This window comes from Cervus canadensis, chromosome 10 (genome assembly GCF_019320065.1).
Source record: "Cervus canadensis isolate Bull #8, Minnesota chromosome 10, ASM1932006v1, whole genome shotgun sequence".
Taxonomy (NCBI): domain Eukaryota; kingdom Metazoa; phylum Chordata; class Mammalia; order Artiodactyla; family Cervidae; genus Cervus; species Cervus canadensis.
Genome location: NC_057395.1, coordinates 36,226,027 through 36,252,942, shown reverse-complemented (window position 1 = coordinate 36,252,942; position 26,916 = coordinate 36,226,027). Strand labels below are relative to the sequence as shown.

Below are 26,916 nucleotides of genomic sequence, written 5' to 3'. Positions count from 1 at the left end.
TGGAGAATCCCACGGGCAGAGCAGCCTGGCAGGCTACAGTCCTTGGTCCTTGGGGTCACTAAGAGTTGGACGTGACTGAGTGATGAACAACAACAGATGCAGATGAAGAATCAGCAATGTTATATGAACAATTACAGAAAAGCCCATTTTCATTCCCAGATCATGAACCTGGCAACAACAGAATTTCCTAATTATTCAGATCTCCAAGGGTCGGGAGCTGCCAAGAGCTTTGCCTACAAGATCCCCAGTGCTCCCACCTTTGGGCCGTGTGATCCCCTCATTTTAAAGACAGCTGAGGCTGAGAAACATTGGTCATCTCACTAGGTCCTCTGCTGGGAAGGATGGAGACCAGACATGGGGCTGGACAGGACAAGGAGAGGAGCTCTGGATGCAGGAAGCCAGAAGCTTGGAGAACTTGGCCCCACAAGCCCGGTCGATAAGGGATCAGGGAGGTTCCACTTGGAGAACAGAGGCGTGGGTAGTGGTTCTCTTCACTTGAAATCCCTTTGGAAGAAGTGGGCTCAGTGCACACTTGGGGAGGGACTGCAATCTCTGTGACAATGGGTTGTTCCACCCTAAACACACATGAGGGAGGTTTGCATTCTCCCTTCTGGAAGTGTAGACCCAGCAAGGCAGCAGCTACCAGGTGGGGCCTGGCAGGGATGCTCAGCATCCTGGTCCCACCTGAGGACTATGCAGCCAGAAACAGGATTCTGGAGGAGAAGGGAAGTCAGCCTCCTTGATATCCTGGCTCAGGGTGGCTGGCAGCAAGAGAGAGTGCTCACCACTGCTGGGTGGTGGGCACTGGAAGGGTGGGGGGTACTCACAGGGGTGCTGCTGTGCAGAGGAGGAGGGCTTGGGCTGCTGTTTTCAGGTATGTGGGTTTGTCCTGTTACAGTCACCAGGAAGCACAGCACGGGCACATCTTTCCTGAGGTGGAGATGCAGCCAGGTAGCCCAGCATTCAAAGCTCAGCTCCACCACCAGCCGGTCACACGGCCCTGGGCAAGTGAGGGCCCTTCCTCGCTTTTCTCATCTGTAAAGTGGGCACAGCCAGCCCTGCCTTCCTCCAGGGTTGTTGTAAATGCAGGATCCATCTCTAGTCAGTTCCTGATAAACAGCAGATACCATGTGATGTGGTGCTTAAAGGATTTGGAAACCTCATCTCTTTTTTTATCTTCATCCCATGAGTCAATGGATATCACTGCACCCATTTTACAGGAAACAGGAAAATAACCTGCCTCTGAGCTAATCTCAAGCTCATTCCACTGCATCACAAGCCTTTTTCCCTTTGCTTCCTTTTTTGGTTAGATCCAACCAGCACCTATAAGCCCCCTTTCCAGGCCTCCCCTTTTCACTCAGGATGGGTCTCAGCATCCCTTTTCCTGCTGCTGGGCACCCGTTGCTCCAGGCTCATCCAACCTCTTTTAATTGAGCCAGAGAGGGCCTCACCACTTAGCTCCTGCCCAGCTCTTATTAACGCAATTAAAATGCATTCCATGGCTCCAGGGTGTAAATGTGTTCCTACAGCAGGTGATTGTCTATGCAAAGAGGCATTTATGGTAAAAATAGTCTGATAAGTGGCTTAAAGGCTTACAGCAGAGTGGAAGACTAGCTTTCATCATTTGAGGCGTTTTTTTACAGGGCAAATTGTGATGACTGTTCCATCCCTGTGAACACATTGGCTTCAAACCAAGGAAGCGAAAGTCTAGTCATAAGGTCCCTGAAGGAGGGGAGGGCAGCTCAACATTCTGCTCATAGGAGAGTTAGATGCTGACTGGCATGAGGAAGGGCAGCCTGCTTCCCCCTCATGGCAGTGCCGACATCAGAATCCCAAGCTCCCAGATCCCAGATAAAGGCACTCAGCCGTTGGGGCAGGCCCTGCAGCTCACCCTCTGTGGCAGAAAGGCAGAGGTCAGAGGGTGGATCACCTTGACCTTCACCCACCTGCCTGTTCCGTCTGGAATTCTCTGCCTGCACAACCGAGGCCTGTCGGCCATCAGAGGTCCCCAGATGAAATCCTGCTAATCAAGAGCTTTGCTGATGTCTTAGCATTTCTAGGGTGACCTATCCCTGTGTCAGTTTTCCATAACTCTTCTATTTTTTTTCCCTCTCTTGTTTATAAGACCAAATCCTTGGACTGAGACCAAGTGGTTCTTGGTGCCAAGAAACCAGAGAGGCTGCAGAGGCTCCGAGCACGATGCAGAAAGCCTCCCTGAGGCCAGCACCGCCCTTCAGAGGGGCTGCCGGGTGGGGGGGGCCCTGAGTGCACTCAGGCCCTGGCTGCACCCCCAAGCCTGGTAGGGCTCACACCTCAAGTGCTTAAAAACCACTGGGGGCACAGGTCTAGAGCCTACTGGCTCAGGAGGGGAAACCCTGACCAACTGCCTAGGCAATTCTAGGTGCTTCCTGCCTATCAGTCCTGTGATAGGTATTAATACCATCCTTGTCCATACCATCATCATCATGGGTACCATCAGTACCACATCATCCTCACCACCATCACCATCTGGGCACACTCACCACCCTCACCACCATCATTATCAAGGTATCACCATCATTATCATTGGCATCCTCATCATCTGGGTACCATCAGACCCATCATTATATTCTATCCCTCACCCTTTGACCCTGGGGATAAATAGGACAGAAGCTTAATTAACCTGCCTGAGTTCACCCAAGAGGGGTGGGAGTGTTGGTTTCAAGCCCCAGAATCCTGGTTCACATTCTCTCCTCTTAGCCATTTCTCTCTCTCTTTTCTCCTGCCTCTTGGCAGGCTGCCCTCACTTCTTTTCTTGCCATTTCTGTGAGGGGAGGGGTACACATCAGATTTTGCAGAAAAGAATCCTCAAGCCGATGACATGACTATCTCGGATTACCCTACTGAGGGTGGTCGCTGGGTTGGGAGCCGAACATTTCCAGACAAATTTTCAAGAAGCCCTGTCCAGGTATCCAGAGTGATCCAACAGAGGAAGAAATCTTCAGAAGTAAATCTCTTAGACCTACCTCTTTAATTTTAGGGCTTTCCAGGTGGCACTACTGGTAAAGAACCCACCTGCTGATGCAGGAGATGTAAGAGATGCCAGTTCGATCCCTGGGTGGGGAAGATCCCTAGGTGGAGGGCATGGCATCCCACTCCAGTACTCTGGCCTGGAGAGTCCCATGGACAGAGGAGCCACACACACAGATTCTGTAGGGGTAGAGTAGAAATGCAGCCTTGGATGGAGCAGGTCTGGGTGGGCCCAGAAGTTTCACACTTCTCCCAGGGAACCAGGTGATGAGAAATTTCCGGTCTGAGGCCTGCCTTCTGAGCACCAAGGCCAGAGACCACAGGTGACTGACCGGATTCCTGGGGTTTCCTGAGGCTGCCTCGGAGGCTGGCCTGGGGGTTGCCGGAAGGGGTTTTGGATAAGATTTCCCTTGAAAGGGAGAAATTTTTTGTGCTTTGAGAAAAGGTTTGAAAACCACAGCCCTAAATGTAATATCCCATACAATTGGAGACACTTACTAGAGTATGTGGCAAGAAATTTCTCTCCCAAAGCTCTTTTTTCTTAAATATACTTCACTGACTCAGAGGAATTAGTGGCCATATTTGGACAACTGGCCTCACAATGACCTCTCTGCTACCTAACAGAAAAATGGAAAATGTTGAAGGTGTTCTACTTAGAAATAATTCTATTTACATAGCCTCCGTGGTACCCATCTCCCTCCCTCCCTCCCTCCCTCTCCCTCTCTCCCTCCCTCCCTCTCCCTGTCTCTCTCTCTCTCTCTCTCTCTCTCATGGATGCTTAGAGGAATACTTGCTTCTGGAATTCATCAGTTTCAGCTGTTGACTTCCATTTGAGGCCAGAAATTTATTTTTTCCCCTGTGGTTAAGTTTCTTATGGGAGACAGGGGGGAGGAAAAGCTTCTAGTAATTATCAGAAATTGTTATAGTCCCTGAAATATCAATCTGTCCCAAATTTTGAGACCTTGCCACCAGACTGGAGGAAATGAGATATGGGGGAATCAAGCTGGACCTCAATAGAATCCAGGGTTCTCCATCCCCTCTGGATGTTGTATGCCAGGAAAGGATTCTGTGATCATATAAGATGGCAAAATGCTGGCCTGAACAAACTCCTCAAATCTAGGATTCCTTGGAGTCCTTCATAAGCTAACACAGTATAACATTGTTGCCCCAATTGGGGCACAGGGCCTGTGGGATCCCAATTGTGGGATCACAGGGCCTGCTTCTCCCAGATCATCTCAAGGAACACTAACATTTCATGGACCCCTACTTCTGGGACCAGCCTCAGAGAGCCGCAGCTCTGGAGCATCTAATAATCCCCCCAAACTGAGTGGACATCTTTTCCTGTGGATTCCCTCTGCCAGACACCAAGGCCTCTCATCTTTGGAATTACAATTCCAGGAAGGTCCTGAGGGGGACCCTGGCCCAAAGAGGGTGATGACTCAGGCAGAAGCCAAATGCTGCTGGTGCAAGGCTGGGACCCAGGTTTCAGTCTCCTTTTTGTTCCTAGGGTGGCCTGCAGGGGAAGTCACTTTGTTTTATGTGGAGTCCCCTTCAGCTGCCCCAGGGCCTCACTTACTCATGTCTCAAACAGGGTTCTGTGACCTTTTAAGGACTCTACCAGTTCTGGCAGTGAAAGGTGCCTGCACTTTTTTTTTTAAACCAGTGGGTTTTTTTTTTTTAATATATGAAAACATATATTTAGGCATAAAAATGCAATACCCAACCAGAAACCACTATTCTATCAATAATGACATTATTATCTACTCGAAGAACACAGAAGTTAAGTTATTAAGGAATGCCATGAAGAACTAGCTCTTTAAAGTCCTGGTAAATTTACTGTGTTAAGAAAGATGACACTTATTTGGCTCTGGCCACAGTGCCATCGTGTTTACTTTCTTTGTTCCAGAGTGTGATGAGGGGCCATTCAAGGCAAGCTGGGTGACCTTGGTGTTGCCCAGACAAGCATTTTTAATTTCAGTCTTATGTTTTTTACATTTATTCCAAAAAATGTGAATAGAACCTCAAATCTATGCCTTCCTGCATGTTTGTGTTTCAATGGAGTTTGACACAGGCGGTCCCAGGGGCTTGGGTAAAGGCTTGGGTGTTAAAATCTACAAGGTGGGAGCAGAAATGACAATTGTGAGATGATGGTAGTTATAGACACCCAGGAAAAGTCAAGGATCTCCCCAGGGCAGAATTTCCCCCAACTCTGTGAGGTAGCTGCTCCCTAGGGCCAGGGACGTGTGGCTGTGGGGTCACAGGCTTGGCATACACTCCAGCCCGCTGAATCCCCTCCAGCCAGCAGCTGGGGGGGATGAAGCGCAAAGAAGCTCACCTGGTTTTCAGAACAACAGCAGTGAACATGTGTTCCCTGAGTCTTCAGACTCCTATGTCAAGGACTGTGTCTCTCCCACCAAGTCTGATGGTCCCCAGAAGTGACAGATGCCTGAGGACATGTAGGGAAGTCTGCGGATGAAAAGAAAACGCCAGAATGGGGACAATTTTCTGCCTGTCCAGCTGCCTTACGATGCTCTGGCTTCTGTCCCTTTCGATTCCAAACCCTGGATTTCATTCACTGGCTGAGTTATCCTAATCCATCCTGCTCCCGGGACACCTGGTTCAAAGCGTAAGAGAGAGAAACTTCAGTCCCTCAACAGAAGTCCTCATTTGATCCCTTAGCGCTGCAGTTTGACATGACACAGCCTTTGGCATGCACGGTGGCCAGGCTTAAATAATGCAGAACTTTCTATTTTCTGACTATAGCTCCAACCTAGCTCAGGCAAGAGGGCTCTGCCCATTTGTCACACTCCTGTGGGGTTAATAATAGTCCCTGGGATTTCATGAGGGCTCAATGTGTCAGGTACTATTCTAAGAACTTGCCACTTATTAACTCATCTGACCCCAAGAACTAGGGATGATTATTATTCCCATTTCATTGATGAGAAGAGTGAGGCCCGACTGAGAGGTGAAGGAAACTCAGAACTGGGCTCTTGAAGCCTGGGTCACTCACCATTCTCACCCCAGGGAAAACATTCAAGGACCTAAAGCCTTTCTAGTGTCACGATCACAAAAACAAAAGCCAACATCAAACATGTGGACGTCCACAGTCAGGAATTCTCAGCGTGGGTTGAGGGACCCAGAGTTTCCTCTAGAACAACGTGGGAATTGAAGAATCTAGATGAATCTCCAGGGGTCTGATGGAGAAACATGACTTCATGCCTCAGGAAACTGGACTTGGGAATGTAGCCCAAGCTCCCAGCCACCAGTGAGGAGAGGATGGGTGGGTGAAGGAATCTTCTGGAACCTGTATCCCCATGGTATCTCGCCCAGGAAAGAAATCGGGTTCGGAGGTTTGCTGGGAAGCCCGTTTGACCGGCTGCTTAAGAACCCCAGCTTGTAACAGGGCCCTTCTGTGCAGAACCGCCGCCACCTGCCACCTGCGGTTCCTGGAGCCCAGGCCGGATGCGGCTGCCCTGGGCGCTGCTGTCTGGTCGGCAGCTCTGGGGGTTGTGTGGGTCAGCGTGCAGTGTCCTGCCCACCCGAGTCCCTTGGGACATACGGTGACAGGCCATCACTGCTGCCCTTGGCCTGGATGGAAGAAGCCCCGTAAAGACCAAGTGGGTTGGGGACCTGTCTCCCAGCCCGAGGAGCTGGGAGACCCCTTTCTGTAGCCTTGAAGAGACTTCTCTGGACACTGGAGGATAAAGGGAGTCTAACCCCATCTGTTTCCAGGTTCCTCTGGCTTCTTTTAGCATGTCCACTCCCCTGTGAGCTCAGCTCTCTGGGGGCTTGACAAACATCTCTGTCCTGTGAAGTCCAGCCTCTGTCTGTTCTAGACCCCCGCCCACCTGACATTATCACCTGGGTATTTAATGTGTGCCTCACATCACCCCAATCACTACCACAAGATGCCACACCCCCTTGATTGATGCCAAGCCCACCTGCCTACCCCCCAGGCTGATGCCCTGGACGTTGTCCCTGATTTCTTCCTTTCTTCCACTCATCACATCCAGTCTGCCATGAATTGGCATCTAGATCAGGAGCCTCCTCCTGCTGGGATTGCTGCTGTGGGGCCTGCCCTTGCTGCCCGCTCCACAGATCCAGCCCTCACCCTGTGCATCCCCTCACGGCCCCCCAGAAGCCCCACCTGGCTCAGAGCTCAGGTCCCCAGCTGGCCTGCTGCACCCCTGGCCTTGTGTCCTACACTCTCCCCTCCTCCACCTAGCCCACGGGGCTTCTACCTCAGGGCCACTGTCCCTCCACTGGGCATGTGCTTCCCAGGTACCTGAGTGACTGTTTCCTCACCTCCAAGTTGGTGCTTTAATGGCCACCTTCACGGTCACACTTATGACTATGCCATGTCCTGTCCCTCTGGCCTGATTCCTCTTTCTCTGTAGCACTTTCCCTTCTAATAAACTACATGGTTTCCTCGTTTGCCTTCATCATCTGCCTGATTCCCTGGGAGGAGGAGCAAGGATTCTCACCCATCCATTCACTCTCCACTTGGGCACCTACCTCCTGCCACCGAGTAAGTGCTAATGCAAGTTTGTCACCTGAAAGCCCTGCCTATCCTGGGCGTTATAGAGAAGTGCACTCTTCAAACCCAGGGGCCTCTTAAGATTCTGCTTCACAGTTTCCAAACTAGATCCCAGGTCCCCAGGAAGCTCACCTCTCTACTTTGTCCCAGCTTCATGGATCTCAGCCATTGGGGGCAGGGGGGGTGGGCAGAGGGAAGGACCGCCACCTGGGGGAATCTGAGCAGTGACATGAGGACTGTCTCCTCTTCTGGCTGGAACCCTAGGGAAGCATCCTGAGAAGCAGTCAGGTGATGGGGCAGCTGGAGGCTTGCCCACTGCAGGCTGGCAGGTGATGGGCTGGGTCAGGGGCTTCAGATGGCAGGTGGGAAGCACTTAGCTCAGAGGAGGGGGGACCCCGGTGTCAGGTGTGTCTCCCCACCGGACTGTGAGCACCCCTCCCTGGGGTGGGGGAACATCTTCTCTGCCCAGGGGCTGGCTCAGAAGCTGGCACAGTGGGTACTGGTTAGATGCTGGTCAGGAGAGCAGGCACTCACCCCCTGGCCCCGGGTACACTTCCTCATTTGCACGTTTCCAGACTGAGCAGCCCCTCTGCAGGAGGTGTGTGAGTGGAGGGTGCATACCCCAGATTTTGCTTTGTGGTTGGTTTCTTGGATCTACCATTCTCTCAGTTCCCAAGAGGTCAGGCAGCTGTGTTTGCTGCCAGAACACTGCAGAGTGGCTTCGTTCCCACCCACCCTGGGTAACATGTGGAGCACACCCTGGAAACCAGAAAAACAGTGGAGCCCTTCCTGGTTCCCCAAAGAAAGAATGAAAGTGCTGCAGGCAATCTGGAGAAGGGACAGGCGCTTGGCTGCTCAGACCAAGCAGAGTCGTGTCCCCGCACCCCTCCCGTGCTCGTGTAGGAAGACGGGATGGAAGGGGTGGCCTGCGTCCATCTCCCTGCGCTCATCCCTGGATGATGGGGAGGTGAGTGCATTCTCCTACTCCCGTGAGCACACCTCTGCTCACAGCTCTCTTGCAGCTTTTCCTCTCCCTAGAGGTTTGTGTCATGGAGGGGGAGGTATCCAATGTGCAGGCATGGGGCTTAAAGCCCAAGACACTTTCCATCAGTGTGCTGGGCACCTTTACAGAAGACCAAACCTGTGACCATCTGGTGTCCTGGAAACTGGGACCCCCAGCTGTCCGGCCCTTCCCAGCCTTTCAGGTTTCCTTACTTGCTCCCCAAGTGCAATCCCCATGCACCGCCCCCACCCCCCAAGAAACCCACACACCAGGAGAGCTGTCCCCAGTTTGGAGTCCCAGAACCCCCCAGAGCAGTGACATATGGCTCCGTTTCGTCCGACAGCTACTTAGCTTGGGCAGCACTGGAAAACTCCACTCCACGGTGAGTAAGGAAGTTGGAAAGAATGTCGGTCTTCACTGGGATTTCATATGACAGGTTTCTGGCTCTAAGCTTGGATAAGATTAACTCTTCATTCTTAGGAAAGGAAAAAAAACCACTAACTCTCTGAAATAACGGTTTAGTGGAAAAATGTGCAGCTTTGAAAGTATCACCGGCAGTCCGATTTGCACGTCCCTTTCCCAGGGCTGCATATTTTCTGTGTCTGATGATATGTTTGTTACACCTCCTCTCGGCCAGGGACGCATACAGTAAATCGTCGGCTCGAAGCATGTAATCTCTTAACCATAAGGCTCCGACATCTGTTGGCCAGTTGCTGGACGGCGGGATCATTAACATGGCTTCTAATTTTACTCTTTGAATTTAACATAAAAAGTTTTAATGAGTGTATGTAATTCATACTTTCCAACTTCAGAGACTCCTGAAAGAGAAACCTATGCTTTTATAACCCAAGTCTCTGAAGTAGATGGTTGTGTTTTTAAATCCCATTTCCTCCCCTACCCTCACTACACAGATGCAGTATACAACAGATCCACTGGAAATTACCTCCCTGTCCCAAATATGTGTTCCAATATTTGTCCAGATTTTGGTGAAGAGCCCCTTTCAACTTCATGCTCACATGCTATGTCAGATGTCTTCATTCTTTATTTGGAGATTATACTTTCCTCCGCCTATTAAAAAACAAATTGCAAATTGGCACAAGAATGACGACCCTTGAGTCATGTTGAGAGAATTCAGTTTTAAAACTTGCTTTCAACCTCCTGCCTGTTTTTACCAAAATGAGCTGGAGTTGGTAATGGTTTGAATCCACTCTTCCCCTCTCCCCCTTCCCTGGCCATGTTCTCAGTCTCCAGCCTAGAAAGCAACAGATTTTGATTAAATGCCTTTTTGGATTGATCTTTTTACTCAGAGTCTTGCCTCTGTTAATATATTTGGGGATTTTTTTAGGAACCAACTTCAAGAAGCCAGAGCAAACAGAAATGTTCAACCCAGTAACATATGTGATGGAGAAAGCATTCCTTGAACCATTACTCGCTAGGGCTGTGTTTATCATTAACCACCTCCTGGAGAATTTCAAGAGGAATTCCCAGATGAGCATTTGCCTCCTGTTTGGGGTCTTCTGTACTGAAAGTGGGATGAGGCTTTTAAAGCAAAAGGCCCAGAACTAACTTGGTTAGTGTGGCTTATTAACTCCTGCTGCAAGGTCTGCAGATGGTCTACAGACGCCCGACCCTCTTTGCCAAGTGCATTTTATCTGTCCCCCCGCCCAGCAGAGTGGGACACCAATGATGGATGGCCAGAGTTAAGGAGCAAAGTCTCTGTGTTATGGGAAATTAAGGGGACAGCTTCCTTTTGATTCCAAGTTCACCCAAGTTCAGAGGCAGTATTGCATCACCACATTTTGTGTGGAGAGCAACGTCTCAAATGAGCAAAGTGGTCTCAAATGCACGGGGCTACTGAACTTGACCCAAGTCAAGATAAGTTTCCTCTGTCCCTCAGCAGATAGTACTAGGCTCTGCTTTATGCTGGGCACCTTCCAGGACACAGAAGTGAAGTGGAACAAATGGGCTGCTTTCTGGGCACTTATATTCTAGCATGAAGAGAAAAATGAGAAGCAAGTAAATGATTTGACCGTGGCAGTAAAGTTTTTCTATCAAAGAGCCAAAGAAAATTTCCTAGATTCTTTGGGTGACTAGCGATGTACTATTTTTTGAGAATTCTTGGGAAATTTTGCCTGTAAAACATTTTTCAAGAGCTAGGGGGCGGTGTGTTGGCTGGTGAAGAGGCGGAGGCCACAGCTGTGGGTTGGGCGGCGGTGGAGAGAAATATGGAGGAAATCTCGTCTATGGACATCGGATGGAAAAGACGATGCAGGTTACCGTCAAGGAGGGTGTGGGAGGGGCTGCCACCACCAGCTTTGGGCGTCAAAAGGTCTCTAAAGAAGATGGAGAGAAGAAGATGGGGACAGTGACATGGGAAAGGGGGAGGTGAGGAACGGGGAGGGGCAGGTGGGAACCAACTTGGGAGAGCCTTTGGGCTGTGGAGTCGAGTCCTCCCCAACAGATAGGGCTGGTTTCCGCCCTCGTCCATCAGACGGACAGAGCTTGGCTCCCCTGTGCTGAGTTTTCAGGTGATGCGGTCCATTTCAGCTTGTTCCCCTTGTAGGCTCTTCCCTTTATCCCTGTCCTGCTACGGGACAGGTTTCATCCTGAAGAGTCCTGTGTCCAAAGGCACATAAACAGTGTGGGGGTTGCCACCGTGTGTGTTTCAGTGGAATATTATCCACTGGAATAAAGTGAATACCTACAAAGACCATGCAAAACGAGGAAGCACATCGATTGCTCTAGTGCTTTGCCCCATGAAATGTATTGTACTAAGCAGCATCCTTGGAACAATTCCACCCCTCCCCCCCTTTTCCCCCCCAACTGCAGGGTATGCACGTGGAATCTCAGTTCCCCAACTGGGGATGGAACCCATGCTCCCTGCAGTGGAAGCGCAGAGTCTTAACCCCTGGACCACCAAGGAAGTCCTACAATTGACAGTTTTAGTTGAGCACATATTTGATGGCGCTGGCACCTCCTCTGCTGCTCTGATTGGCTCTGAGGGGAGCAGAGGGGCCGGCCTGGGGGTGGGTGCGCCGGCGGTCTGGACCCTGCCCTGCAGCGTGGCTCCTTGCTGTGCTGCGTGTGGTCTGGTCCACCTCTCAGGGTTTAAGCGTGGCTTCCCTATAGCGGGATGGGCGGGGCTGGGGGTGGGGTGGGGAGGCGGTTCACACAGGACTGTCTGGGGACCGGCCCAGCCTTGCTAGCCCCAGCATCCCCATATCCCACCAGCTTCCAGGCGGGAGAGCAGGATCCTCACTTTCCATCACACTTTCTGACTTCCTCGGGGTGGGGGGAGGGGGTGTCATGATGGGGAGGGGATGGGTACAGAGAGGAGAGTGAAAACAAAGGGAAGCATGGTCTTGCTCCGCGGGTGATCCACGGGCAACACAGCCCCATCCTGTCAGAGTCCATCTCGTCAGCTTGTCTTCTTCAGCCCTCGGCCCCTGGCACTGGAGCCTCATCCGCGCAGCTCCCCTGAAGCGCGACACTGGGCCTGTGAAGCCTCTCTGCTTCCTCAGGGGTGCCACCTCCATGCCACCCACAGGCCCGGGTACCAGCTGTGCCCCAGGAGGCAGCACCCAAGCCCCAGCAGCAGCTCTGCCCCAGAGCAAGGCTCCATGATAAGAGGTTCTGGCCCCAGGGGAGGGTGCTGGGAAAGATTTCCAGAGTTCCAGTGGCCTTGGGAAAAAAAAACAAACCTGATAAATATTTCAAGCAGAGAGAAAAAGGATCTGACTGATAAGTTTGGTTCGGGCTGGAGCCAGCCCCGGAGTGGAGGCATTTCAGGCCTATCCCCAGCTCCCAGGCCCCCACAGCCAGGCCGTGTCTCTAGGCGGAGGCTGTCAGTCCCTCCCGGGGCCCTGGGAGAATCAGAGACGCCACAGCTGTGGCCACGCTCATAAAAAAAAGATTCATGAAATCAGGGCCTCCTCCCCTCCACCCTCCAAACCCCAGCCAGGGCCTTCCAACTGGAGTCTCCCTGCTTAGGCAAGATGAAATCCTCACATCTGAAATCTGTCCTACATGCAAGGACCCAAGTAAAGTTAGGTGACTGTGTTACCGGAACGGACACCTGACTTTGTGTATCCAGCACGCGTGTGTTCCTGGGTGCTTTGGGGGGATTCTCTACTTACCCCTTATGATTATAAAGTGGAAGTGACAAAGAGATTCAAGGGATTAGATCTGATAGAGTGCCTGAAGAACTATGGACTGAGGTTTGTGACATTGTACAGGAGACAGGGATCAAGATCATCCCCAAGAAAAAGAAATGCAAAAAGACAAAGTGGTTGTCTGATGAGGCCTTAAAATAGCTGAGATAAGAAGAGAAACTAAAGGCAAAGGAGAAAAGGAAAGAAATACCCATTTGAATGCAGAGTTCCAAAGAATAGCAAGGAGAGATAAGATAGCCTTCCTCAGTGATCAATGCAAAGAAATAGAGGAAAACAATAGAATGGGAAAGACTAGAGATCTCTTCAAGAAAATTAGAGACACCAAGGGAACATTTCATGCAAAGATGGGCTCAATAAAGGACAGAAAGGGTATGGACCTAACAGAAGCAGAAGATATTAAGAAGAGGTGGCAAGAACACACAGAAGCACTATACAAAAAAAGATCTTCCCCACTGAAATGTTGAAGTAATTAGCCTCCAACTAATTAAAAAAAAAAAAAGTGCTTAATGAATTAAAAAAAAAAAAGATCTTCATGACCCAGATAACCATGATGGCATGATCATTCACCTAGAGCCAGACATCCTGGAATGCAAAGTCAAGTGGGCTTTAGGAAGCATCACTATGAACAAAGCTAGTGGAGGTGATGGAATTCCTGTTGAGCTATTTCAAATCCTGAAAGATGATGCTGTGAAAGTGCTGCACTCAATATGCCAGCAAATCTGGAAAACTCAGCAGTGGCCACAGGACTGGAAAAGGTCAGTTTTCATTCCAATCCCAAGGAAAGGCAATCCCAAAGAATGTTCAAACTACCGCACAATTGCACTCATCTCACACTCTAGCAAAGAAATGCTCAAAATTCTCCAAGCCAGGCTTCAACACTATATGAACCGTGAACTTCTAGATGTTCAAGGTGGATTTAGAAAAGGCAGAGGAACCAGAGATCAAATTGCCAACATCCGCTGGATCATTGAAAAAGCAAGAGAGTTCCAGAAAAACATCTACTTTTGCTTTATTGACTACGCCAAAGCCTTTGACTGTGTGGATCACAGCAAACTGTGGAAAATTCTTAAAAGAGATGGGAATACCAGACCATCTGACCTGCCTCCTGAGAAATCTGTATTCAGGTCAGGAAGCAACAGTTAGAACTGGACATGGAATAACAGACTGGTTCCAAATCAGGAAAGGAGTATGTCCAGGCTGTATATTGTCACCCTGCTTATTTAGCTTATATGCAGAGTACATCATGTGAAATACTGGGCTGGATGAAGCACAAGCTGGAATCAAGATTGCCAGGAGAAATATCAATAACCTCAGATATGCAGCTGACACCACTCGTAGGGCAGAAAGGGAAGAAGAACTAAAGAGAACTAAAGAACTCTTTTTTTTTGTCACACATTGATATGAATCAGCCATAGATTTACACGTATTCCCCACTTGATGAAAGTGAAAGCAGAGAGTGAAAAAGTTGGCTTAAAACTCAATGTTCAGAAAACTAAAATCACAGCATCCAGTCCCATCACTTCATGGTAATCAGATGGGGAAACAATGGAAACAGTGAGAGACTATATTTTTGGGCTCCAAAATCACTGCAGATGGTTACTGCAGCCATGAAATTAAAAGATACTTACTCCTTGGAAGAAAAGCTATTACCAACCTAGACAGCATATTAAAAAGCAGAGACATTACCAACAAAGGTCCGTCTAGTCAAAGCTATTGTTTTTCCAGTGGTCATGTATGGATGTGAGAGTTGGACTATAAAGTAAGCTGAGCGCCAAAGAATTGATGCTTTTGAACTGTGGTGTTGGAGAAGACTCTTGAGAGTCCCTTGGACTGCAAGGACATCCAACCAGTCCATCCCAAAGGAGATCAGTCCTGGGTGTTCATTGGAAGGACTGATGTTGAAGCTGAAACTCCAATGCTTTGGCCACCTCATGTGAAGAGTTGACTCACTGGAAAAGACCCTGATGCTGGGAGGGATTGGGGGCAGGAGGAGAAGTGGATGACAGAGGATGAGATGGTTGAACGGCATCACCAAAGTGATGGACATGAGTTTGAGTAGGCTCCGGGAGTTGGTGATGGACAGGGAAGCCTGGCATACTGCAGTCCATGGAGTCACAAAGAGCTGGATACGACTGAGCTAATGAACTGAACTGAACTACTCACCACATCCTGTCCCAGACCCAGAGCAGCCATGTGATCAGGGACAGTAGCCCAAACCCACAGCCAAGACCCAGGATCCTCCCCTGCACTTCTGCTGGCCTCCTAGGAAACTGCTCCACACAGCTGTGAGTTCTAAGCCTTGGTTCATCCCAGCGCCACATGCACTGTTTGGAGAATAAACACAACCAACCAGAGGGGAACCAGTGACAGAGCCCTGATAACATCACTCAGGGGACCTTCCTGGTGGTCCAGTGGCTAAGACTCCATGCTCCTAATGCAGGGGGCCTGAGTTTGATCCCTGGTCAGGGGACTAGATACCACATGCCCCAACTGAGAGTCCTCAGGCCAAAGAAGTCCTGTGCCTACACGAAGACCTGACACAGCCAAATGAATTTTAAAAAGTCACTCAGGCATCCGGAGGAAGTTGCCTGAATTTTCCAGTTGGGTGAGGCAACCCCTCCCCTAACTCTCCCCCAGTCTGATTTGAGTTTCTGTCACTGGCATCCTGTCTGGTGAAGATGCTGATCATCAGGAACAGGCAAAGGATGCTGATCCCTTAAATGATGCCCAAAGAGGCACTTTGGAAGAGGTGTGATAAACAGCCATCCATCTTTGCTTTGGAGGACTTTCCAGGTGGCTCAGTGGTAAAGAACCTGCCTGCCAGTGCAGGAGATGTAGGTTCGATCCCTGGATTGGGAAGATCCCCTGGAGGAGGAAATGGCAACCCACTCGAGTACTCTTGGCTGGGAAATCCCATGGACAGAGGAGCCTGGTGGGCTACAGTCCATGGGGTCGCAGAGTTGGATATGACTGGGCACTCAAGCATCCTTGCTTTGAAGGAACTCATCATCTGTGGCACCAATACACAACCTCAGCCAGCAGAAGGGAAGAAATCCCAGGTCTCCAGAGCATCTACCCCAGGGCTGGGCTTCCTGCCCCACACTCCCCCTCCCCCATAAGTCTCTCATTGAGGCAGAATCAGCCCATTCTTAAGGCAGATGAAGTGAGGGCGTGGGAGCGAAAGCCACCTCCTGGTTCACACTAACAGTGAGAGGCAGAGTCGGAGTCCAGATTTGGATCTGTCTGCCTCCACCCCACCCCGGAGTTTTCAAATGCACCATTCAGCTTCACAGAGGCAGCAGGGTCCAGAGCAAGGGGAGATGGACCGTCTCTCTAGAGAGGCCGGGGAAGGCCTGGAATCACAGAGCAGAGACTTCCTTCCTCCAGCCTCCTCCTCTGCACCATCTCTCACCTCTGGAGTCACGATGTTGCAATCAAAGAAGGTTCTGCTTCCACCCGGCCCTGGAACACACGGATGGACACTGCTACACAGGTGAGACACAAAAGAGATTTTAGGAATCATCCTTTCCACGGTCAGGAAGAAGGAAAGGCATAGCCTGGGTGCCCCAAGTCCAGGAGGGGGGACGGAGGCTGGGCTGCCAGACTGGGTGGACTGAGTTGCTGATAACTCACCTCAGGGTGCTGGCCCAGGTGGATCCGGGTGATTCCTAAAACAATGCAGGAATGCAGCCAGGGGAGGGGCTGAGCTTGCAACTTTGACAAATGGCCCTAGAGGACTATGGATTTTCCCATAATGAATCACACACACACACACACACACACACACACTCACACTCACATCATGGAACAGTCATCGTCCTGGTGGATCACAGCTCCAGCTGGGTGCTAAAATGTGCTGGGTGCTTTTAATGGGCTCTGAACTGTGTTTTGCAGACCCTGGTTTTGGCGGAAGGCCCCCAGTTAGAGGGTGGCTCTGTCCACTTAGAAGCCACGAGCACAAGAGAGAACCTGGAGCCCCAGGTAGAGCACATAAGGATGCCAGCAGCGTCCCCCAGCAGGGACAACGCGGGCTGCTCCCTTGGTAGACAGGTGCCACCCAGTGTGGGGAGCTGCGGCCCAGGAAGGTGGCTCAGGGGCAAACTGCCTGATTTCTGGGCAGCCTCTCCTAAATGCCAACTAAAAATGAAAAATAGATATGCAAAACTCCATCAGCACCTTTAGCCATTATACATCACTCACCTTTAGAATGCAATTAAGAAAATTCTGAAGCTTTCCTCCTGGGGTCTGTTTAAATATTCCAGGGATAGTTTTCGTTGACATCAATACAACATTTGGCCTGATGTTCCACATAGGGAGTCTGAACAGAAGAGAAAAAGTCCATGCTGGAAAAGATTTTCCATCTGTGTTCATCATTTTCTAAGGGAGCCTCTCCCCTCGAAGGGTTGTCTTTGGTGATATTTCTGAAATGACCTGGCACAGTATTTCCACCAGCTCTCACCTTCGGTATTAATTCCAGTACCAGCCACTCCTATCTGAAATGTCTTTTATAATTATGTAATTACACACCTCATTTATCCAATTGTTAAGCCCAGAGACTGATTAAATATTAACAACTGCTTGGTTCTCGTGGCGTCATTAGTTGGAACACAACCCTGCAATCTCAGGTAACAGGCGACGGTAATTATCCTTCACATCCACGCACAGCTGAAAACCCAGGGCAGTTAATCCAGATAAGGGCGCCCAGTAGAAAATGCATTGCCTTTAAATCCTGTTTTATCTCCACCATCTCCAGCAAGGTGCACTTCAGCCCAGCTCAGGGTGTTTCAGCATAAACCTGCCAGTTGCTGGGGGCCGGCTGGGGGTAGGGAGGAGGTGCAGGCATAACAAACAGATCAATCTCCACAGATCTGGCCCTCTCCAGCCATAAATCCGACTGGGCTTTGGAGGTTCTCATGGGATTTTCCCCTGAAGCACTAAGATGGAGATCTGGTTTAGCTTGTTCAGTTCAGTAGCTCAGTCGTGTCCAACTGCAGCACACTAGGCCTCCCTGTCCTTCACCATCTCCTGGAGCTTGCTCAAACTTATGTTCATCACGTCGGTGATGCCATCCAACCATCTCATCCTCTGTCGTTCCCTTCTCCTTCTGCCTTCAATCTTTCCCAGCATCAGGGTCTTTTCCAATGAGTCAGTTCTGCACATCAGGTAGCCAAAGTATTGGAGTTTCAGTTTCAGCATCAGTCCTTCCAATGAATATTCAGGACTGATTTCCTTTGTGATTGACTGGTTGGATCTCCTTGCTGTCCAAGGGACTCTCAAGAGTCTTTTCCAACACCACAGTTCAAAAGCATCAATTCTTCGGTGCTCAGCCTTCTTTATGGTCCAACTCTTACATCATACATGACCACTGGAAAAGCCATAGCTTTGACTAGATGGACCTTTGTTGGCAAGGTAATGTCTCTGCTTTTTAATATGCTGTCTAGGTTGGTCATAGCTTTTCTTCCAAGGAGTGTCTTTTAATTTCACGGCTGCAGTCACCATCTGTAGTGATTTTGGAGTCCAAGAAAATAAAGCCTGTCACTGTTTCCGTTGTTTCCCCACCTATTTGCCATGAAGTTTAGCTTGAGCATCCCTTATTTCAGAAAACAGTGCTGAGGGCTTCCCCGGTGGTCCAGTGGTTAAGAATCTGTCTGCCAATGCAGGGGTCACACGACTGATCCCTGGCCCAGGAAGATCCCACATACCATGGGGCAGCTAGGCCTGTGTGCCACAACTACTGAGCCGTCACCTTAGAGCCTGTGCTCCGCAACAACAGAGGCCACAGCGATGAGAAACCCATGCGCCACAGCTAGAAGGTAGCCCCTGCTCACTGCAACTAGAGAAAGCCCACGCAGATGCAGCAACGAAGACCCAGCTCAGCCAAAAAATAAATTAATTTAGAAAAGAAAAGGGAAACCATGCTCAGTCCGGCAGGGTTTGCCCTGGTTATTCCCTGGGGGCCAGAAGCAGCAGGAGGCTGGGTCCTGAGCCCCGCCTGGACAGCCCCTTATAAAGGGTCCTTCTGCACTGGTGTCCTTCCAAACCAGCCTTTCCCTTTGGGCCTCCCCAACCCTCTCTGTTGGAGACCCTCAGCTTCTCCACTCACTTTCCATCCTCCTCCACATCCTCTGACCCCTTCCACCCCTCTCCCCTGCCCACAGCGCTCCACAGAGCTTTTGCCCCATGGTACCCAGGGCTGCCAGCTGACTGGGGCCAGCTTAACAAGAACCTCAGGTATTGGGTTCACCAGACTCTCCAGGCTGCGGGAGGCCAGGGTCGCTTCCTGTTTGAAGATGCGTCAGTCTGGGGACAAAATCAGCCTTGCCTTCCCTCGTGTCCAGGGCAGCCCACTTGGCCCCTAGACCTCTCCTCACTTCCCTTCCAGGATGCACCCCCCGACTCGTGCCCTCCTGGTGGACAGCAATGGTCCATGTCCTGCCCTGGGCTGTTAGGTGCTCCTGTGGTCTCTGTTCAGACCCCAGAACAGGGCTGCTAGACATTCTGGAATGTTCCAGCAGCCCCACTCACACATGGGGGAGCACAGCACGGGCTGTCCAGCTCCAGGCCTTTCCAGGAGGGCTCCGTTCAGCACAGGAGGCTGCAGCCATCTCCCTTCTGACCCTGGGGTGGTGGCGCTGCCTCCCTTTTGGAAGTGAGCGCCTCGAAAGCATCGTCACATCCAATGTAACATCCCCCTGTAAACACCAAGAATGATGCGTGGCCGTGCTCTGCTTGGCTAATAATGGACCAGCACGAATGAGAAAGGATGAGCTAATTATTGCTCCAAGAAAGTGACAATGTTAGTCACTCTGTCATGTTCGACTCTTTGTGACCCTACAGACAGTAGCTGCTGAACTTGAGGGAATTGTACAGAAGGATTTGGGCTCTTTTTTTTTTTTTTTTAATAAATTTATTGATTGATTTATTTTTGACTGTGCTGGGTCTAAGCTGCTGATCAGGTTTTTCTCTAGTTGCAGTGAGCAGGGACTGCTCTCTAGTTGAGGTGCGCAGGCTTCTCATTGCAGTGGCTTCTCTTGTTGCAGAGCAGGGGCTCTGCGAGTGGGCTCAGTAGTTGTGGCTCTTGGGCTCTAGAGCACAGGTTCAGTAGTTGTTCAGTAGTTGGGCTCAGTTCTTCAAGGCATCTTTCCAGACCAGGGATTGAACTGGAGTCTTATGCGTGGCAGGCGGATTCTTTACTACCAGGGAAGCCCCTGGGCTCATTTTAAAGATATATTAATACTTGGGCAGCAGGAGAAACAAGAAGGGGCAGGTTATGCAGAGTCGATGCTGATGAGCCAACCCCATGTGGGGTGGGGGTACTGGGTGTCAGAACTGGTGAGGGGCTCAGGGTCCTGCAGGCTTTACCGTGATGGCCTGGCCCCTCTGGTCCTCACCTCTGACACTGTGAACCTAACGTCCCATGGCTTTACAAATTAAGAGAGGTAAAGAGGTTGGCATCTATATTGTGTGTCAGAGACTTCCTACGTTAAGTTAGAGGGAAGTGCAAAAAACAATCGCCCTTTGTTTGTTTGTTTTTTGGCTGCCTCACGTGGTGTGGGGGATCTTAGTTCCCTGACCAGGGATTGAAGCTGCAACCTGAGCAGAATTGAAGGAGTCCTAACCATTGGACAACCAGGGAATTCCCCAATCTCCTTCTTAAAAGCAATATTCTTTGCAGCAAATCTGGGGTTTGCATTTATTGCCCAGTAGAGCAAAGCTGTTTAAATCCTCCAAAGCAAACAGACTGGCAACCATCCTCCTGAGACGAGAAGGCAGTTTTCTTTTGACAACTCATTTGCTTGATCTTAATTAGCCCCGAGGTTTTCCTTTGTTGGTGGGTGTTTATTTAATACCAAAGTCAGGGGTAAAGTCTGCGGAGCAATATTACTGAGCATTCGACTCTCTGGAGGAGAAACTCAAGGCATGAACGTGGTTTCTATATGTCTGGGGCGCCGTTAAAACTAACTTTAAAAATAAGGAGACATGATCAGTGGCCCCTGCTTGCTAATTTCTTACTTGACAGCTTATCTAAGGATTTGCTCCTGCAGTCAGTCAGCCCGAAGGCAAATTCTGTGGGAAGCCTTTTTCCCTTTCTGATGTTTCAGTACTGTGGTTTCATTTTCCGCTCCATGATGTCCCAGCTACCTACCTCTTTGTGACCATCAAAGCCCGCAGTCAGGCTCCTAACCAGGTCCAGAAGCCCCAGTGCTGAGTCAGCGCTGTGCCTAGCACCTCGCACAGTGGCCCTGCCTGTGCGGATTTATCATTTTTCTTCTCTATCATGAGACTGTTCCCAGGGAATGCTTTTTCATGGTTGGCAGTAGGCAGGCAGAGCCCGAGACACCTGACAAGCCTTCTTGAGCCATGATTGAAAAAGCACTTCGTCTTACGGCTGCAGTGGGGAAGAGGCAAGAGAACTGGGTCCGACTTCAGGATTCAGATCACAGTTTTCCCTGGAGGTGTGCATGGCAGGAAACAACATTACCCAATCCAGGGCCCTTCTAAATGCTGAAATTAATCAAGTTCCAGGATCATTTGCAATGGGAGAGCGTATGAGAGCATTCGAACGTTTAATTACAATATTCTGTAATTGTCAAATCACCAGTGACATTACATAACGCTCTTGGTGACCAGTTACATGATGTATTTCTGTGTGAGGAGGCAGCGATGCTCGGCAAAGATGATGTCATTGCAGGCACCTTTTCTGCTCCTTCATCTTCCCCCAGAGGGACCAATTCATACAGATAATTTGACTTGATTGTTTTTAATTACATTGTAAACATTTCAAAAAAATTCAAGGATGAAGGTGAACCCAAGTCAGTTGGTAATAAAAATGCAAGTTCCAATCCTTCTTGGATGACAGACGAAATGAGTTTAATACATTTGTGCTTTGTGGAAAACAGGGAACATTTAAAATCGCAAACAACTGAATTTAATTAGCAGACCTTGTTCAAAACAGCCTGGAGAACTCGAGGGCGGGGAACTCGCCCTATCCACTCACAGCAGACCTGGGAGAGCATCGCGGTTCATGGTTGATGTGAATTTGGTGGGGAAACAATGTGAAACTGGCCCCTGGGTTTTTCCATCCGGCCTGACCTGGCAAGCAGATCTACTCAGAGCTTCAGCTGCTGATGCTTCCAATCCCTCACCTTACATAAGCCCTTCATTCATCAGAAAGATAGAAAAGTAGAGAAAATACATTCTGTGTTGAAAGATGGACTGCTGACTGCATTGCTTTCAAATGCAAGTAACTCCCAATGGTGAAGTTCAATTCCGACTTTCCCTCCACTAATAAATCATACTTGGCCATGCTCAGTGGGGCCCTGCCCTGCTCTCCTCCCTGGAAGAGTCAGTCCCTGGGAGAAACTAGTCCTCAGCTGACTTTTGAGTTGGTGATGCTTCCTGCTTCAGGAAGGGAATGTATGTTTTATCAAAGAGGGGGCCTTGGCCGTGGTGTCAAGGAATGTGTTTTCTGTTGCTTAGCAAGGTCATCCATTTTACAGCCCCAGAAACACACAGCATGGTTCACACATTTAACTGCTTCGAACTGTCTGCAGCAGGAACCCTGCTGGTCACCTGTGCTGTGGACTCTCTTTCCTCCATTTAACTAGTTGCTAATCAAGTTCCACGAAAGGAACAGCACCTTGAACTCCAGCAGGACATTTCAGTTCAGTCACTCAGTTGTGTCCGACTCTTTGCGACCCCATGAACGGCAGCATGCCAGGCCTCCCTGTCCATCACCAACTCCCAGAGTTTACCCAAACCCATGTCCATCGAGTTGGTGATGCCATCCAGCCATCTTATCCTCTGTCGTCCCCTTCTCCTCCTGCCCCCAATCCCTCCCAGCATCAGGGTCTTTTCCAATGAGTCAGCTCTTCACATGAGGTGGCCAAAGCATTGGAGTTTCAGCTTCAACATCAGTCCTTCCAATGAACACCCAGGGCTGATCTCCTTTAGGATGGACTGGTTGGATCTCCTTGCAGTCCAAGGGACTCTGAAGAGTCTTCTCCAACACCACAGTTCAAAAGCATCAATTTTTCAGCACTCAGCTTTCTTTATAGTCCAACTCTCACATCCATACATGACCACTGGAAAAACCATAGTCTTGACTAGACAGACCTTTGTTGTACAACTTACCTAGAAAACCAGAATTTTCAGCAGGTTTTCTCAACCCCCATAGCAGGATGACTCCAATGAAGACATTCAGTGGAGTTTCAATATGCCTGCATTTCATTTACCAGAAGTGACCCTCCGGCACTCCTGGAGCCAGAACAGGTGATCCAGTGAGAGATGAACTGCTTAAATGTTCATTCTATTCTGGAAACCAGCATCATCCCCACTTTATCCTGGGAATGTGTAGGTTGAATGTTTCCTTTTAAATCTCATTCTTCAGCCCCTCCCCCCTTAATTAAAAGTACTACAAATGTGCATTTTGCATACATGTATGCAAGTGGTACCTTGTCTCTTGAACTTTGTGTAAATCACTTGAAAGCACTACATTTGCAAAACTCAGCAAACTGGGCTTCTTGCGGGTACAGAAGGTTTGACAGTTGAGGATTTTAGCCTTCCTTCCTTGGGAGGTTAGAACTTGTGGACAAAGAATGTTGGCTACCATCCCAGTAAACAGGGAATACTGCCCATTGTCAAGGCATCAGTTACTGCAGCTGCCCCTGGTGAGGCGAACTTGGGATGCAGAAAACCAGATACTGGCCCTTGACAGTGAAGATGCACATGAAAAGTGATTCCAGACTCTTGCATCTTCCCATACACAGAAAGGCACTAAAATCATCAACCTGATATGTCTGTTCTTATAAGCCATATTTTGATGTTTGACTATGTTTTCTTCTTCAACAAAACCAGCTATATATCTGCCCTTCCCTCTCTGGAACAGTCCCTCAGAGTGATCTGAAAGACTGATCCCTGGGCTAGAGTCTTCAGTAAGACCCATGAAGAAAACATAACTAGCGACTTTCATGTTGTGCTTTTTTTTTCAGTCAACAAACTCACCCATGAAGATGGGACTCCACTCCACGCCCATTTGTATGAATCACAACATAAGGTAGGAAAACAGGCTTGGGAACAGGAAGGGGGCCGCTCCTGCTGGTGTCTTGGGGGTGTCGGGGCATCAGAGTGAGGGCTGGGCAGGCAGGGGGGTGATAGCAAGCCTGGGAGGGGGGTGACCCCCTAGACTGCAACCCCAGTGCTGAGGGCCCGCCCAGAAGTGGTGACGTGGGGCACACAGCTCACAGGAGGCTGGGAGGCAGGGCCGGGGTGGCCCCAGCACCTCTCCACGAGCCTGACTTGAGGGTGGGCAGAAAAGAGACTAAACAAAGAACAGATCGTCGCTGAAAGAAATCAAAGGCTACCTCCCAGTTTGGGACCCAGTAAAAAACTATGTCCCTGTTTGAGGAGGAGGACTCAGCCTCCCGCGGCTGGCTTGGGAGCACAGCTGGGGCCTCTGAGGGGCAGTCCCACCGTGAGCAACCACGTGTGAGTGGCTACGGGAACCACGGGGCAGATGGAGAGGTGAGACCGGCAGAGTAGAATGAGGGGAGGGATGCTTCTCACAGAGGAGAGAACAGGACTGGGAGCCAGGAGGGGCTCAGCTCAAGGTGGGCTCTCAGAGCCAGAGGGAGCTGTCTCCACCTGCATTCCCTGGCTGGTATGTCTTCAGAATGGCTTGGCCATGAAGCCATGGTTTTATGATTAAATGCTCACTTCAAAGGGGGGGAATAATACAGCCCATGGGGTATGTGGAGGGAGGATTTTCTAAACGCTTCAGATTTTTCAGTGGTTGCTGATCTTATTTTAATGGTCTTCTAGAAGAGTTTTCCATTTAAGACATTTTCTCGAAGATGCTATTGAATCTGACAAAGTATCGGGATGATGTAAGAGCTTGCTGCTGGCTCTATGGGCACCTATGTCAGGCTGTACTTAGTAGGAGGTTGGTAGGCCTCAGCTAACAATTGGCTGCAAGTTGGACTGTAGGACTTCCCAGCATGAAAAGTTTATTTTATTATTATTATTCTTGGCCTCAACATGCAGCATGTGGGATCTTAGTTCCCCAACCAGGGATGGAACCCAAGCCATGCCCCCTACAGTGGAAGGGCACAGTCTTAACCACTGGACTGCCAGGGAAGTCGCCCATGTGAAAGGTTTAATTCAAACCTCACAGTGGAGCAGAGCAGATGAACGTGGTCCACGCAAATCATACCTTCAGCCACCAGGCGTTTCAGAAAGAGAGCCGTTAGCCTGTTTTCCTGAAATTCAGTCAGACACGCTCACTTCAGGAGAAGCAGCTCTTTCATCTACCTCCTCTATCAGCCTCACCACCAACTGAAATTCAGCGGTTTTTTTCCCCCACTAAGTTAAAAGACTATTAATGCCTGAGCATGCTTAAATCTGACTGAGCCTATTTTAAATTCCTTGTTACAGCAGAAGGCCTTTTGCTGTTTCTGAACTGACTGCTTGTGACACTGATGGTCCCGCAGCCCCAAACTCTCCCTTGTCGCCAGCAGAGAGCAAACCTTGGGTCAAGACAGCATGGTTTCCTACTATTGCCTCAACTCTTGAGCAAATCGCTCAACTTGGGGGCCCAGAGATTTCCCTCCTGGGACTGTCAACCAGGAGGCAATGAATTTTGTGATAGGGAAATTTTCCCATTTGTAACTGGGCTGAAATTCCCAATGATTTCCCCTGAACTCAGAAAAAGCACAAGTTTGTTGTGAAACTGGCATGAGCTGGCCCTCTTCTTGCCCAATAATAAAGGCCCCCAGAGTTATAACAATTACTACTGAGGTTTTTATTTTCCATCTGTGATGATCAAGATGTTTGAGGTAGTGCTTTAGTGTAATGATGAAAATCAAAGCAACATGAAAACATGGGCTCATTGCCCAATACCTGCCAATTTCCTTCTCTCCTAGTGTCTTTTCCTGTTAACAAGAGAGTCAGATCCTCTGCTCCCATCCATGTGTAAGTGGAAAAGTACAGCCAGTAGCCATGCCTCCCAGTAAACCCATGTGACCGGAAGTGTGGGAGACCTTCCCAAACCAGTGCTGCTCTGGGCCAGGCTGGCTTTCAGCCCAGGAGCCCCAAGTGGGCTAGGGTACAGGTCTCCACATGAGCTGGGCACTCAGGCCTGTGTGTTGATTTGAAAAATTTCCCTGGAGGACCCGTGAGTAGTTCCATAAATACTTTTTTGGGCAACCTGGGACAGATTTAAGCCACTATAAAAAGGGGAGTCAGACTGATTTTATTTACGCCAACACGTTGAAACTGAGAATGATGGCCCCCTGAGGAATACACACAGGAGAAGGTGATTAACTAGGTGTTACCTTTGAGTGGTTTGGGCCAAGTGACTGATGCATGACAAGCAGAATTTGTCCTCACGGCGGCGCTGGGTGTCTGACATGGAGGAGGCAGGAGTTTGGCCGGACATATGAGCCTTGATCTAATTTCAGCCTCAGTCTCTGGAGATGATGGAAGGATACAGATGACTTTGAAGTCCAACCAGTTCTGTATTCGGCCATGTTCTATCCTGGGGACCCAGCTGCACTGCAGGCCTGGCAAATGGCAGATGTCTGACAGAATAGTGAGGCCTGGAGAATGAGAAGGAGGGGGTCATACCCACATCCTTAGGAAGACTGGCCAGACATGGGCTTCTCAGCATAGGCGAGGAGGGAAGGCGGGTGTGGGGGGGGGTGGGGAAGGGAGGGAGGAGGGAAGAAGAAGGCTGCTGGTTCCAGAAGATTCCAACGCTGTCAGAATCTGCATCCTCTTCCGAGGACCGGATTTCTGCCACACTGTTTTATGTGAATTAGGATGAGCAATGAGAGACAATTTCAACCCAAACCCAGAGTCAGTAACTAGTCAATTCAAACATTAAAGAGTTTCTCAGGGTAAGACCCAGCTGGGTGGCAAAGTCCCTGGGTTCCTAAGTGACAGAAACTAGAAAAGAAAAAGGAAAGAGGCAATGACAATAAGTAACTAGAATAAGACTCTTGAGAGTCCCTTGGACAGCAAGGAGATCAAACCAGTAAATCCTAAAGGAAATCAACCTTGAATATTCGTTGGAAGGACTGATGCTGAAGCTTGAATACTTTGGCCACCTGATGTGAAGAGCCAACTCATTGGAAAAGACCCTGATGCTGGGAAAGATTGAGGTCAGGAGAAGGGGGCGACAGAGGATGAGATGGTTG

The 26,916-nt window shown here is 49.7% G+C and overlaps 1 long non-coding RNA gene across 1 annotated transcript; it reads left to right on the top strand.

Moving 5' to 3' along the window:
• Positions 1-8,353: 8,353 nt before the first annotated feature.
• LOC122448876 lies at positions 8,354-25,412 on the top strand. The gene is made up of 3 exons (XR_006271800.1): positions 8,354-8,513; positions 23,713-23,777; positions 25,154-25,412. It is a non-coding gene; the product is annotated as an uncharacterized LOC122448876 (long non-coding RNA).
• Positions 25,413-26,916: the final 1,504 nt, after the last annotated feature.